The sequence below is a fragment of the Panicum virgatum genome, chromosome 7N (assembly GCF_016808335.1).
Source record: "Panicum virgatum strain AP13 chromosome 7N, P.virgatum_v5, whole genome shotgun sequence".
Classification (NCBI taxonomy): Eukaryota; Viridiplantae; Streptophyta; class Magnoliopsida; order Poales; family Poaceae; genus Panicum; species Panicum virgatum.
This window is the reverse complement of record NC_053151.1, coordinates 22,897,405-22,909,916: the sequence shown is the minus strand read 5'-3', so window position 1 is coordinate 22,909,916 and position 12,512 is coordinate 22,897,405. Positions and strand designations below refer to the sequence as shown.

The window sequence follows — 12,512 nt, the reverse complement described above, 5'->3', positions numbered from 1 at the left end:
TGCCGCGACGGCCCGGCTCCTCGTCGGCGACGACGACGACGGGATCTCGTAGTCGCCTCCTCGCGGCCCCGGCTGCCTCTGTGGATGGCGGTGCGCGGCGAGGCGAGGCGCAGCCTCCATCTCCGTCGACCGGCGGCCCGTAGTGGTACTGAGGCGAGCAGCAGTGGCACGGCGGCGGGAGCGGTGGCAGCGCGAGCGGCAAAGCGCGGTGGCGGGTCCGACGCGGAGCTTGCGGTGGGGCGGCTCGATTCGGCGCGGCCTGGAGGAGTGAGGCTCCGTCTCCAGCAGCTCGAGGTGGCTCCGACGGCGATGCGCGAGGCCCGGTGGTGCGGTGCTCGAGGCTGCTCCGGCGGCGGAGCAAGGGCGCGAACGGGCCTCACGGCGGTGGCTTCTGATGGTCCTCCCTTGCACAGCCGCTCGCTCGCCCTCCCCTCGCCCCCGCGCGCGCAGTGGCCGTGGCCAGGGCGGCTCGGCGAGCTGGTGGTCCCCGCCGAGGCGGCGGGCCGACTGCTGTCGTCGGCCGCAGACTCAGTCATCGTCACGCTCGCCTCCGCAGCGCTGATCCCTCGGCTGGGGAGGAGGCGTCAGGACCCCGTCCGCCCCGCCGCCGCGCGAATCCATGGCGCAGAGGGAGGAGCTCGGGCGTGGATGCGGCGGTCGGTTCGAGCGGAGTGGAGCTCGGGCGGGTGGATGCTAGAGACGGAGCGGAGTGGAGCTCGAGCTGGGAGCAGGCGAAGGAGGCCATGGCGCACGCGCGGAGAGAGGGGAGCGCGCCAGAGGAATGGGTTGCGGTGGGGAGGCGACGCAACTTTGCGTCGGGCCTTGCAGGCGACGCAAAATGGGTCCCATGTTTGGGTCGTCTGTTGGAGCACGATTTTAATATCTAAATGTACTGTGCAGAATCTATAATATCTAAATATACTGTGCGGAATCTATTTTGGGTATCGATCGCCCTTTGGGTCATCTGTTGGAGTCAATCTTACCTTTTTCTCGTCCACCTCGGCTAGCTAATGCTCGATGTGTCCCCACGCGGGTCTGCTGAGCCACATGTCAGTAACGCACAAGCATAGTGCGGCGGAGATGACGGAGGTCAGTCAAACGAATGACAGGGCACGGCGCCGTAGTGTGTTGGTTGCCATTTGCTACGTGCAGCGCTGCCATGTGGCATGCAAAGGGATGCATGGGAGCCACCTGGCTTGGTGTCTATCTAGACTCCTGAAACTTGCCAGTCACATTGCATAATTTTATAGCATAGATATTTAATAATTTTATAGCATAGATATTTAATCTATAAACTAAATAATTATACTAAATAAGTTTCATAGTAATAAAATTCTCCTCACATTTCATTCAATTTCATCCTTCTCTCCTTAAGATATCAGCAAAATTAATGATATTTAATATCATGAAACACTCCATGAGACTCTCATTAAAATTAATTTTTAAAAAATAAAAAAAATATCATTAAAATTATATTGCTAATTAATTTAGAAAATTGTTATTTATCTGTCTAATTTTTGGCCATTAGATAGCATGTTAAGATTCATGCTTTGTTTTGCCTGTAGTACTCTTCCCTCTCCCGAAATATCTCATCTTTCATTAATTTTTGAATTCCGCGCCCTCTCACTCCCCTTTAGGACAGTCTTCAGCGGATATTAATATAATTATAGTTTCTATCTCTCTTAAATACATTGACAGCTCACCGTTTTGCTGATATGGCAAGAGAATTAACGTAGAGAGTGTGCAAAAGAGAGAAACGGTTTTTTTCTTCAACTAGTGGTTATGCACATGCCCAGGCATGTGTTAATTTAATGGTTTTGCACATTTTGAGTTCCATGTTTAAAACTAATTCTATATAACTCTACGGAGCTACATAATATATTCTATGGTGTAAAAGTTCCACCAAGCAGACAAATCAATCAAGAATATATAAATCACAAAATTCAAAAAAATAAATTAATAATTAATAACAATTATAATGTAGCATAAAGAACTTGTCTCAATCCATTAATGTTGATTATTGATTGATACGGGAATTTAAAATATGGCCAACAGTAGCATACAAGACTTAAAAAATGTAGCAAGATCCATCCATATTTCTTGCTCAGATTAGTCATGGTCAAGCCTGCTAATGTTTGAATCCAAATGCATGTGCAAAGCAAGTGACCTGCAACTAACGTAGTAGAGCAACATTATCTGTGAGCAACCTATTGGTGAAGAATACCCTTCCGAATGAAGTATTACAACAGCCCAAAGCAAGAGACGTTTCATTCGTTCGTTTAACTTTGGACAAGCCATCCCATCAAACACAATTACAGGATTGTCTAGGCTACCCTTTACACATTTACTGTTCAGTTTGTTTGTTCAGACGCCTAGCCTTCGGTCATGAACTGAAGGGGATTGCTTGACCGCGCACCTCCATCTAGTTGCTCCTCCCCTCCAGCCCTCGTGTCCTTGCTGCCGCCGATCCCGTTTCTCGAGCGTCTTGTTCTGGGATCTTGCGGTGCCTTCAGCTTCACCCTTCAGCTCTACGCTCAAGTTACCAAAACTGGGTCTAAACAAACAAGAGTGGTATCACCACCAGTCATATATTCAAGGTGCATAGTTATTCAACCATGCACCACATCCATTCATGTCATCTTAGCAATAATTACCAGAACTGCATCTAAACCAAAAAGATTGCTTTATCCACTACTCATAGCAATCAGAAATAATTAGTGACGTATCATTCCTCTAGAAAATTACATAATATCTGAAGTACACTTGAACACTGTCTTTCTGAAGGCTGGAATGCATACTCTTTTTTTTCAGAACTACATGCACGGAGCAATACACAATACGCAGGACGGCAGGTGCTTACCTCAAAACGCTCGGATCACCACCAATCTTGATGGCAGTATTGAAACCACTATCACATGAACCAGATCATCCCATGGAAACTTCAAGTAGCTCAAGAGCACGGATGATCTAGCATCATATTAAATCCGTCAAGCCAATGCAATCGAGAATGACATTTCACCAAATGGTTCACGTACAATTGGGGACGATCAGGCGACGAAGAGAAAAACACCTATTGGTCCTGCGCCGGAGGAAGGTGGCTTGAGCACCACCCGATCCCGCGGCTATTGCGCTGCCTCCGCTGCCAGTATTCGGTAGCGGCGGTGCCAGTATACGTGGAGTTCTTGGTTCGTCAATATCCATGAGAAGAGAAAGCCAAATGAATTTACACAATCAGGTTGTGCAGTGAAGCCTAGGCCCGACGCTGAAACATCATAGCACTACTACAAAATAGGCTTTTCTTCCAGGCCATTTGTCCCGGTTACCTTTGGGCCCGGGACAAAAGGTGGCTTTTATCCCGGGTCCAACGGCTAGCCGGGCCAACGCGGGGGACAGGGGCTTTTTTCCCGGGTGGAGCCATCAACCCGGACAAAAGGCCCCCCTTTTGTCCCGGTTGGTGGCTCCACCCGGGACAAAAAGGCCCAACCCTTTTATCCCGGGTGGTAACACCAACCGGGACAAAAGGTGACCCTTTTGTCCCGGTTGGTGTTACCACCCGGGACAAAAGACCCCTTTTGTCCCGGTTGGTGTTACCAACCCGGACAAAAGGCCCCTCCACGTGATAGTTCAAAAGAAAGTTATTCTATACTGAGTCACGTGTACTACTTAGGTGAGTTGGTAAGGAAACCATGCGCTAGGCAAAAGGTCTTGAGATCGAATCCCGTGGTGTGCAAAAATTTTTTTAACGGCAGACACCTTTTGTCCTGGTTCTGCCACCCGTGGTTCCAAAACCGGGACAAAAGGCAGTTTGGAACCGGGACAAAAGACATATTTTGTAGTAGTGTAGGAAACAGATTAGTGGCCTAACTAAACCTATCATTCCAAGAACACCAGCACATCATGTGAACTCCCACGCAGAGACACCACTTAGTCAAAGTCTGCATGAAATCTCATAAATCCTTTTTATCAACATCAAGATGGGATCCCCATCAGCATCTACCAAGAGCCACAAAGACAAACCAGCAATTGATGCATAGAGACATGATGAATCATTACAATGCAGCAGTCATTTCAGAGAGACAGCAACTGTGCAATTAAACATTACAACAACTTGTGAAAATGCAATGCAGATTGCTTATCTGAATTCAATATAAGTTAACACGGATTCACAAAGTAACAGCAAAGCGAGATGCTAATTGCTAGAAGAAGCATCCAGAAACTTGTCGGTGTCCTGACCCGGCGGTCCGGATCCCAACTAGTAATGCTGCGTGTTTCCTCGTCCCAGATGTTGATGCAAGAGGCAACACAGTAACACACGGGTTTATCCTGTTTCCGGCCGCGAGGCCGTACGTCCAGCAAAGGGGGTGCGCGAGGGCACTGTATTATATTGCACCGGAGGTGCCTGTAGTAGGGGGTACAGGCGTGGCGAGAGAGGGAGGGAACCTCCCAGGTCTCTGCTAGAGGTGAAGTAGATTGAGGCGAGTGCCAATATCGGGTGCTGAGCATTGTGTTCTATCAAGTGGTCAGATTGCGTGACGATGATAGCGAACGTCTCCCTTAAAAGGAAGTCTGCCTCCTCCTTTTATAGTCACAAGGAGGGACGGTGTACATGTGCAGGGGAACGTGGAAGTCGTCGTTTTCCCCCGAATTGCGGGGGTGCAGTGGTCGAGCACTGTTGAAAGTACACTGTGGGGCATGGCGTCGGGCGTGGCAGTCGTCCTTGGTCTTGCGGAGATCGCGCCGGCGTCCTGCTAGTCCCAGCAGAGGGCGTGGTCGTCGCCGTAGGGTGTACCGTTTTCCAAATGTGGCGTGGCGGCGTTCCGTGGGCCCTGTAGGTTAGGGTCTTGCATATATATGTGCGCCAGCGGTGATGGGGCGCGTGGCGGTCCCGGACCCCCCCGGGCGGGGTGCTAACGCGTGCACTAAGGGGGTCCGGGAGTCACGTGGAGGTCCCGGACCCCCTCGAGGGGGAGGTCCGGGCCTCCAGCTGATAGTGCTGAGCGTCCCTCCTTGAGGGGCACGTGGCGACACCGGACCCCTTCCCAAGCAGGGGGCGGGTCCGGGGCCATAGGTGTGGTGAGGTGGAGTCCGGTCAGCAGGAGTTGGCGGAATAGTGACGGGAACTGTGCCAAGCACGTCTCGTCCCGCGTCGCAGGTTCCATAGTGCTGCCACAGCACCCGGGATGGTGGAGTAGTGACCGGAGTTGGCGGATGGGACTCCGGTAACAGCCACTGTGGGGAATGGCGGACTGACGCCATCCGTCCTGGGCGCTGTGAGGAGTGGATGGCATTTAATGCCTCCGTACGACGGGCGGGTGAGCGGTAGGGCCGTTTGTCTTCTTCGTCGAGGGGTGGCCTCGAGCGAGGTGGAGATGGTTCGCCCTGCTCGAGGGCAGATTCGCTACCCTCGAGCGAGGCAGAGATGATTTGCCTGCTCGAGGGTAGGTTCGCTACCCTCGAGCGAGGCGGAGACGCGGGGAACAGTAGGGGGCCTCGATGGGAGCCCTCGAGCGAGACGGAGATCACCCCGCGAGTCCAAGGTTGGTGTGGATGGGCCGCATGCTGGGCTTCTTTGAGCCCTTTCCTTTCTTCCAGATTGCAAGGAGGCCGTGGGCCTTCGTGGGCTTAGTCGCCTAACATGTGTTTGCGTTTTTAGGGTGACCTTAGTGCCCCGATTAGGGTGTCCCTAATCGTGGTACCCGACAGTAGCCCCCGAGGCTTTGGCCGAGTCAAGGGATTCGACCAAATGGTATTTCAGCGATTTTTCCCCTTGACGCGATCGATCGATGCAGCGCTCCCATCGGGCGCACCTGGGTGCCAGCCCAGCGGATGTGACAACTCGTCGGTCGGGGTAGTGCGCCTGCGAAGAGAGTACTTCGAGGCGCGCGCCCCTTTTTGTTTTGTTCCGGGGACAAGACGCGTCAGCGTGCTGAACGGGCCAGGGCCACGATGGCGCCTGCTGCTCTGCAGCTGGTGCATTTGCCATGATGTCCGTACTCTGGGTCCCGGCCCTGCTTTCCTTGGTCGCCTTGCGGCGCGCCGTTCGAGGGCAGTCGGCTAGCGCCGATGCTGCGCTGCTCAGCGTCCAAGGGCTTAGCTTTGCTTTATCGCGTCGTGTCTCAGCACGGTAGCCGAGGGTATCTCTTGTTTGTGGAGGACCGCGCCGTTACGGGCGGTCCAAGCCTTCGCCCTTCGACAGGCTTGAAGCTTGGCGCCCGACACAGCTATAAATAGGGGTCGAGGGACTCCCTTTCCTCTCCAACTTCCCTGCTCTTATTTCTAGCATCACCTAAGTCCCGTAATGTTTTCCTTCACCTTTCGCGACCGCCCCCCAGACGGGGTGGCCCGGATTTTTTAGGCTTTGATGTTAGAAGAATGCTTGCGAGCGGCGGGGCAAAGCCGGAGAGGGCGTGTGCACCATCCCTTAGCTTCAGTGGGATCAGCAGAAGGGCATTGGGCCCGTGGGGTCCTGCTTCTGCGATGTCCCCTAGCCTGAAGGGGGATGGAGACGCCTGACCATGGCGTTGGTGCCAGGTTTGGTGGCTGCTCTTCGCATCGTCCCCATTGAAGACAAGGTTGCTCTCGAGGAGACGGTGTGGAGGGTGCTGTCCGCCAGCTTGACCCCCCGCAGGGTCTTCGGTGGAGGAGATGCTAGAAGAAAGCTTGTGAGGAGAGCATCCCGCTGGACTCGTGCGGTCTGGGGGCTGTTCCTCGCAATCCCTAGCAGCCTGGCTATCGCGCCAGCCAGGGGCTCGGTGCTATTCTTCATCGCTCACTCCCCCCCAAGACAGGGAAAATTGCCACGCAGGTGGCAATGCGTTTATACTTTTCGACGGCTTTGAGCCGGTAGCCCTCTGTAATCTTTGTTTGTAAAGAGCAATGAAGTCTCCTTCTCCTTCGCGGAGAGGACGACCGAAAGTGTATGGGTGGGTGCCACCCCTGCAGGAGATTTCCGTCCTCGAATGTGTAAAGTTTCCTCCATGGGGGCGCGTCAGCGCACCCGCAGGTGTAGCCCCCGAGGCCTTGGAGGAGTGTTTGTACTCGTCCAAGGGCTATAAATATCGCCTTTCTTGGTTGCTTCACTGGGGTGGCCGTCCAACGTCTTTTTCAGCTGGCATCGGCACTCCTTTCAGCCGGTCTCGGCATTTTTCGTGCTGGAACAACGACCCGGTGCCCAGCATAACCTCATAGCAGGCGTGCGTCAAGAGTGGGAGTTTTGGTTAAACACACGCAACTTCACAATCGACGGTCGTTGACCCATTCGAGGGTGCGGCCTGAGCCGTGGTGTGCGAGGAGCCCCCGAGCCACGGCCCACGTAAAGGCGTTCGGGAAACCCTCGACTTTGGTTACGGCCCTCGTCGCCCTTCCACAGGGAGGAGGGGTGAAGCGCACCATGCTACCCATGCCCGGGCCGCGAGCTATGGCTGCTTCGGTGAGCTGTTATCGGGTGGTTCAAGTGGACGTCCGTGCCCCGTTCGATAAGGGTCGGCTCGTGGTCCATGGACACGTCACATAAAGCACTCGCAAAGGTTCGCTAGGCGGGACTCGGACCCATTCGATAGGGTCCGAGGGCTCGATGCTCTCCCTCGATGGGATCCCCCCTTCTAAGCACCCTCGACTGGCCTTGAACACTGCGTAGGACGTCTCGAACTCCGTGTTCGAGGGTAGCTTGTACGGCACGTCCATGTACTCCCTGACTCTGGCGATCTGGGGCGCCTGTCGAACCCTCGATGGGCCAGGCTTCGAACCCCTGATTAGTAAGGCCTCGGAATAAGGTTCCCTCGAGGGTGAAGTGTCCCCGAAAGGAATATTCCGTCATGGTTCGCAAACAGCGTGGAGTTGCCGGTCGTGTGCGCGGGTCTTCCGCTGGTCGTGGGCGACGTGGCCCGATTTGTGCGGTGCGGTGCGGGCGTGCCTTTTCAAGCGGCTACCTCGGGTAGACGAAGCGGCGTGGGCGGCGGCTGACGGATGTAACAGCGCAACAGTCGCGCCGCGCCCGTCGATTACCACACCGTAATTATTGCCGAGTGCGCGCGTGGGAGACTCCGCGGTCGTGGGACCCATCCGTCAGCGACGGCAAAATCTACCGCATTGAATGCGGCGGATTCGGGCCGTGGCGGCGTATCCGCACGCTGTGGTGAAATAAAAACGAGAGAAGGGGGACTGTTTGGGCTCACCTGGCCATTTGCCTTCATCTCCCTTGCTTTCTTCGCCTCCCCTACATCCTGAGCCCACAGCCAAGAGCGAGAGGAAGAAGAAAGAGGGAGCGAGAGCGTACCTTAGGCACCAGAAAGCTTGTCTTCCCACATCTCCCCGTAGTTCGAAGCCATGTCGGATATCCGGGAGCCATTGTCGTGGGGGAAATCCACCGCCACGGAGGCGGTTCTGGAGCAGCTGGCGGCCGACCGGCTGCTACCAATGAACATCAGCCCGGAGCGGCCGGCGTGGATTTCCCCGCGGCCGGAGGAGACCGAGCCGAATCCCCCCGAGGGCTACGTCGTGAGCCTCGTGCGTCTGCACGAGCGGGGATTCGGCGTCCCCGTCAGTAGGTTCATGCGGGCTTTGTGCGAGCACTACGGTGCAGAGCTGCACAACTTCGGCCCCAATTCCATCTCGCAGGCGGCGGTCTTCGTCGCCGTCTGCGAGGGATACCTGGGGATCAAAGCGCACTGCGATATGTGGATCCACCTCTTTCGCGGCAAGCTCTTCACCGAGAACGTGCGGGGCCAGTCGAAGAGGTTCGCGCGCGCCGGAGGCTTGATGCTCCATTTGCGCCCGAGCCGAAAGAACTTGTACATCCCGAACAAGATGACCACCAACAACTCTAGGTGGACTCATGGGTGGTTCTACCTGCGCAACTTCGGCAACAAGCTCCCGGCCTTCACCAACAAGGTGCTTCAGGAGAGACCAGCCAAGTGAGACTGGGGGGTGTCGCCCCCGGCGCACCAAGCCAGGCTCGAGGTCCTCACCGAGGCGCTGGTGCACCTGGCGAGGAAGGGGTTGACGGCGGCTGCCGTCATCGCGAACTTCCACCGGCAGAGGGTGATTCCTCTCACGGAGAGGAGCCTGCCGATCTTCGGCCTCACCCCAGGGTCCCGGCCTCGGGGTCGAGGACGTCGATGGTGCTGCCCAGAGGGCAAGGAACGCGGTGGCGGAGTTCCCCAATGACGCAAATGATCTCTGGGAGATCAAGATGCACCCCGAGCTGGGGTTCCTTTCATTGGTAAGTCTCGATTTCGATCCGTTGTTGATTCGTGTTATTCCTTTCTCCTCTCCCTGAGTCTGACTTGACTGCGTTTTGCAGGGGGTGAGCTGCAGGTGCCACCCCTCGAGGCCTCCAATCCTGGAGGAGCGTGAGGTCAACTGCCTTCACGCAGAGGTGGTGAAGAAGCGGAAGGAAGCAGCGGAGGCTGCCGCTGAGAGGAAGAGGAAGAGGAAGGCAAAGCACGACAAGGCGTGCAAAATCGAACGCGCAGAGGGGAAGCCGCGACCCGCCACGCCCGAGTCCACGGACGAGGTGGAGGACGCCTCGGATGCCGAGGACAACCTCCCCGGTGATGTCGAGGCGGCAACAGGCGTGGATTCCCCGCCGGTATATCAAGAGGCTGGCGACGAGGACGCGCCAGCGACACCGCATGAGGCGAGGCCCACACCAGTGTCGTTGGTGGACCCGCCCCTCGCGGGGACAGAGCGAAGGTCGCCCACACCAGCGGCGGGACGAGGGTCACCCACGCCGGTGGTGGGTCGAGGATCGTGTGCGCCCGCGGCGGAGCGGGGGTCGCCCCTGCCGGCGACGGGTGAGGGGATCGCCGCGCCCGCGATATCGACGGGCGGCGATGGGTCCGCGGTGAGCGTGGGGATGTCCGCACAGACGGCCTCGAGGCCTTAGCCTGCTCCGAGGGTGATACCCTCGGATCAGTCGTCGAGGGGCGTTGGTGTGCCGCGGGCCCGTAGGAGCGGCACGAGCAAACGCAGTATGAGTGCCTGGTCCGGGTAAGTGTTTTTAGTTTTGTTTTTTGCGTTCGTTTAATTTATCCCCCAATCTTGCTAACCTCAGCTTTCCTTCCCCGATTTCCAGCTCCGGGGCCGTTGCCAAGGACGCAGCCCCGCTCGCGCCGACCAAAGCCCTTAAGACTGGGGCGCGCGCCACACCACACTCGGCACCGCAGCCCCCACCCGTCGTGGATATCGTGGCAGAGGCCGCGAAGCTGCGGGAGGCCATGGCTCGAGGGGCCCAGGCGGCCCATCAGGCTCGAGCGCCGGGGAGCGGGGGTGGCGCCGACTAGAGTGGCATTGAAGCAGCCACTCCGGCTGACGCCGTGGGGGAGGCCGGCCGGGGCGGCGCAGACGGCACCGCCCGGCCGGTCGTCGAAGCTGAGGCCGGTCGGGGCGATGCGGATAGCGCCGCCCGGCCGGTTGCATAGGAAGGATCTGGTGGGGGTGCGCAGGAGCGCCCCGCCAGCCAGACGGAGGTGGAGACCCTCGTCCCCGAGCCCCCGAGGGCTGGGGTCGAGGGAGTCGTGGAGGAGGAGTCGGCGCAGAGGGCGCCGGTGGAGGAGGAAGCCTGCGTCTCGATGCCTGCAGAGGCCCGGGACGAGGGTGTTGTCGTAGCAACAACGGCGCAGGCGGCACCGGAAGGCATAGTGCCTGTGGTGCAGCTGCCGGACAGCAGCGAAGAATACGGGGATTCGAGGGACATCGACCCCGCTGCTACGGCAAGCACCGCCGACAAGATCGCTGAGTTCACGTCGGCCTGCGCGGAGGTACTCGACGAGGGGACATCCGAGGGGCCCCACCACGGGGCAATCATCCTGTCCGGGGTCCCTCCGGAGTTTCTGCACGACGAGCGGGAGGAGGAGTCCGTCTGGCAGGCGCAGATCGAGGCAGGCTCTCAGATCCTGAACCACCTCGATCGCGCCCTGGAGCTCCATCGGACGACAGACTACCAGATCAGCCAGATAAGCGGCTCCTTCCTGGGAATCGTGCGTATTTGGCCTTGATTTTATTTGCTTTAGCCACGCCTTTCCTCTTGCAGCAGCTGAGGGACATCTCGCGCAAGAAGAGCGACGAGATGACCCGGCTGTACTCCTAGGTATGCTGGCTTGGGCAGCACAATGCTGGCCTGGTGCTCTAGAATGTCGACGCCAACATGAAGATGACGGATCTGGAGGTGCGTCGGCTGGTGCTGGAGGAGGAGTTGGCGCGGGCCGCCGGCGAGCGTGATGTCCAAAGGGCTGCAGCGGAGCAGAAGGCTCAGGAAGCTGAGGTGCAAGCCGCTGAGCTACAGCGCACTAGGATGGCGCTCGAGCTGAAGGAAGCCGAGCTCTAGCGCAAGGAGGCCAAGCTCCAGGGCAAGGAGTTCAAGCTCCAGCGCGAGAAGGCAACCGTCGGCACGCTCACCGGGACCCTTGAGGAGAAGGGCAAGGCCCTCGAGGAGAAGGAGGTGGCCCTCCGGAATGCGGAGGCCGCCCTCAAGGAGAAGGAGAACTCCTTGTCTTCCCTCGAGGAGGCCGCCCGAGTCCAGCGAGAGGACGCACAGAAGTACATCGCAGGTGGGTGCTCGAAATTTCGATGTTGTTGGATTCTAGTTTTTCGTAGCTTATCTTCGTTTCTTTGATCAGAGCTGAGGCAGCAAGTGGCAGACGAAACTGCAGCGAAAGAGGCGGTCAACACCGCGCTCATGGCAGCGCAGGCGGAGTACACCGACCTGGAGCGAACCGCCGTGAGCGTGTGCCAGGAGCTTGAGGGGGAGGGCGCCGTGTCTGGTAGCTCGGTGATCAGCCGCCTGCGAGCGCTAGGTGGCCGGATCGCTAAGCATGCCAAGAGCACCTTCCGCCTCGGTGTCCTGCGAGCCCTCGCTGTAGCCTCGACGCATTATATCATGGATCTCCAGAAGGTGTCGTCGGGGTACGTCGTTCCCAACGACGCCGATGCGGACGCCGCGTCGGCTATCATGCACTACGCCGACGCAGCCGCCGAGGAGTTCGCCACTGCCTTAGCCGAGAATATCGAAGCTGACATCCTCCCGATAGCCGAGTTCGATGCTATTGCAGATCCACAGAGGGGGGATGATAACCTGTAGGAAAATTGGGCCTCGGAGCCCATGTAATGGATTAGTACTTGTCGTAATTGTACTTTGTAATTGTATCTATGAATTAAGAAATTCGTTATCGTTAAATCGACAGTGTGGCCCATCGAGGCCTTGTGTATTCGAGCCTTCATTTTCTTTACTCTACTTCCGTGTTCTCGTATGCGACTTTGGTATACTTCTGCAAGGAATTTTGCGTTCATAAGCGACGTAGGCGTGGGGTGGTGAGGGGGGTGCCGTTTCCCGGAGGTGTAGGCGGCCCCACGACTCGGCCGGCCCCGTACCGTAGTTGCTTACGCCTCGTGTCCGTTTTTTTCCAAGTATACGAGAAGCTTAGAGACGAGACGTAAATTTTTTGAAAAAACGTTGCTGATTTTTGGGGACGTTCGGGGGTTCCCCCCATAGTAGCCTGAAGCATCCCCTCACG

The 12,512-nt window shown here is 57.0% G+C and overlaps 1 long non-coding RNA gene across 1 annotated transcript in view; it reads right to left on the bottom strand.

Annotated features, from left to right (window-relative positions):
* Positions 1-2,559: 2,559 nt before the first annotated feature.
* LOC120683793 overlaps positions 2,560-12,512 on the bottom strand; it is a 46,462-nt gene continuing 36,509 nt past the window's right edge. Inside the window, exons 2-3 of the long non-coding RNA XR_005678942.1 lie at positions 3,036-3,262; positions 2,560-2,967 (exon numbers count right to left, since the gene is read on the bottom strand). This is a non-coding gene — a long non-coding RNA (uncharacterized LOC120683793). The remainder of the gene's footprint in view (positions 2,968-3,035; positions 3,263-12,512) is intronic.